The sequence below is a fragment of the Theropithecus gelada genome, chromosome 1 (genome assembly GCF_003255815.1).
Source record: "Theropithecus gelada isolate Dixy chromosome 1, Tgel_1.0, whole genome shotgun sequence".
Taxonomy (NCBI): domain Eukaryota; kingdom Metazoa; phylum Chordata; class Mammalia; order Primates; family Cercopithecidae; genus Theropithecus; species Theropithecus gelada.
Window position 1 is genome coordinate 71474355 of NC_037668.1, and position 2640 is coordinate 71476994.

Consider the following 2640-nt stretch of genomic DNA (forward strand, 5'->3'; position numbering starts at 1 on the left):
CCTGGACTGCCGCTGTGCTTCCTACCAGGCAGCCTGCCCCAGCACTGCCTGGGCCAACCTGTTCTCAGCACAGCAGCCAGAGTGATTCTGCCTCGCAGGGCAGACATGACCAAGTCACTGTCCTGAGGAGACTCTGGCAGGCCCTAATGGTCCCCATGGTTTTCCATGCTCTGCAGGACCTGGCCTATGTGACCTTATCTTCCTTCACCCCTCTCGCCCCCTGCCCTCCAGCCATCACAAAGTCAATTCTTTAAGTGTTGTGCCTGCCTCACCTTTTTTTGTTTTGTTTTGTTTTGTTTTGTTTTAAGACAAGAGTCTCAGTCTGTCACCCAGTCTGGAGTGCAGTAGTGCGATCTCAGCTCATTGCAACCTCTGCGTCCTGGGTTCAAGTGATTCTCCTGCCTCAGTCTCCCAAGTAGCTGGGATTACAGGCATGGGCTACCATGCCTGGCTCATTTTTGTATTTTTAGTAGAGATGGGGTTTGGTCAGGCAGGTCTTGAAATCCTGACCTCAGGGGATCCGCCTGCCTCGGCCTCCCAAAGTGCTGGGATTACAGGCATGAGCCACTGTGCCCGGTCCACCTCACCATTCTTTCTCAGCTCCAGACCTTCCCACAAGCTGTTCTGGAACATTCTCCCCCACTTCCGCCTGGCTAACCCCTCATTGTTTAGCCCTCCCCTGAAAATATTTCTTCAGAAGCCATCCTTAACTGTCCTAAATGAGGCTAGGTAACTGCTATGCAAATTATTTGGAATATAGTATTTCATGTAATTCTCAACAATGTATGAAGCCCATTTTATCGATGAGAAAAATTGGCCTCATCCACTCCTTCAGCAAATATTTAATGAGCATTTGCTGTGTGGTAGTCATTATCCCAAGTGCTTGGAATACATCAGTGAATGGAACAGACTTTGCCTTTGTGGCATTCATCCTCTAGTATCAGGAAGCAGATGATACATACAAGAAATAAATCAATGTATTTATAGTTTGTTAAAAGGTGGTAAGCCTAATTAGTGGGGAGTACAATAAGAAGGATCAAGGGCTGGGCATGGTGGCTCACACCTGTAATCCCAGTACTGTGGGAGGCCAAGGTGGGTGGATCACCTGAGGCCAGGTGTTCGAGACCAGCCTGGACAACAGGGTGAAACCTTATCTCTACTCAAAAATACAAAAACTAGCTGAACGTGGTGGCGCACACCTGTAATCCCAACTACTCAGGAGGCAGAGGCTGCAGTGAGCTGAAATCACACCACTGCACTCCAGCGTGGGTGACAGAGCAAGACTGTCAAAAAAAAAAAAGGGATTGGGCATGTGAGGGAAGGTTTGATTGATTGATTTAGGGTGGTCAGGGGACACATCATTGAAAAGATGGGACCTGAGGAAAGACGAATCTGGTGAGGAGTTTTGCATACGTATCTTCAAGATGAGCATCCAGGCGGAGGGAGCAGCTACAGCAAAGGCCCTGGGTGGGAATGTGCCTGATGGATGGGGGTGCAATAGGGTAGCAGGGGATGAGGTTAGAGAGGAAGTGGGGCCAGCTCCTTGACCATTGAGAAGACTGCAGAAATCCAGTGGTGGAGAGAACTGACCAGATTGTGGTTATATCTTAAGGCAGACCTGATAGAATTTGCTGATGGACTCAATTGAGAGAGAGGAGTCAAGGTTGACCCCACAGTTCTGGCCTGAGCAGCTGGGAGGATACAGTTACCATTTGTTGAGCTGGGGAAGGTTGGACCGAAGGGTTAAGCACTCTACTCAAGGGTCCCAACTGGAATTTGGTGGAGTTGGTATCACTCCCAGCTCTGCTTAACTCCAGGGCTCTTCTCACACTGCTACCTGCCTAAAGCTAGAAATCATCAGATGCATTAAGAAAAGAATATTTGGGGCCGGGCGCAGTGGCTCACGCCTGTAATCCCAGCACTTTGGGAGGCAGAGGTGGGCAGATCATGAGGTCAAGAGATTGAGACCATCCTGGGCAATGTGGTGAAACCCCATCCCTACTAAAAATACAAAAATTAGCTGGGCATGGTGGCACACGCCTGTAGTCTCAGCTACTCGGGAGGCTGAGGCAGGAGAATTGCTTGAACCCAGGAGGCAGAGGTTGCAGTGAGCTGAGGTCACAACACTGCACTCCAGCCTGGGCGACAGAGCAAGACTCTGTCTCCAAAAAAAAGAAAAATATATTTGGAAGGAAATATACCAGAGGGTTGTGAGGATAGGTGACTTTTGTTCTTTGTAATTCTCCAAATTTTCTATGAGGACTTAATTTTTTTTTTTTTTTTTTGAGACGGAGTCTCCTCCTGTCACCTAGGCTGGAGTGCAGTGGCGCAATCTCGGCTCACTGCAACTTCTGCCTCCCAGGTTCAAGCGATTCTCAGGCCTCATGTAGCTGGGATTACAGGTGCCTGCCACCATGCCTGGCTAAGTTTTGTATTTTTAGTAGAAATGAGCTTTTGCCATGTTGGTCAGGCTGGTCTTGAACTCGTGACCTCAAGTGATCTGCCCGCCTCAACATCTCACAGTGCTAAGATTACAGGCATGAGCCACTACGCCCAACCTGAAGACTTAATTTTTTTTATTATTTTATTTATTTATTTATTTAGAGACAGAGTCTCTGTTGGCCAGGCTGGAGTGTAGTG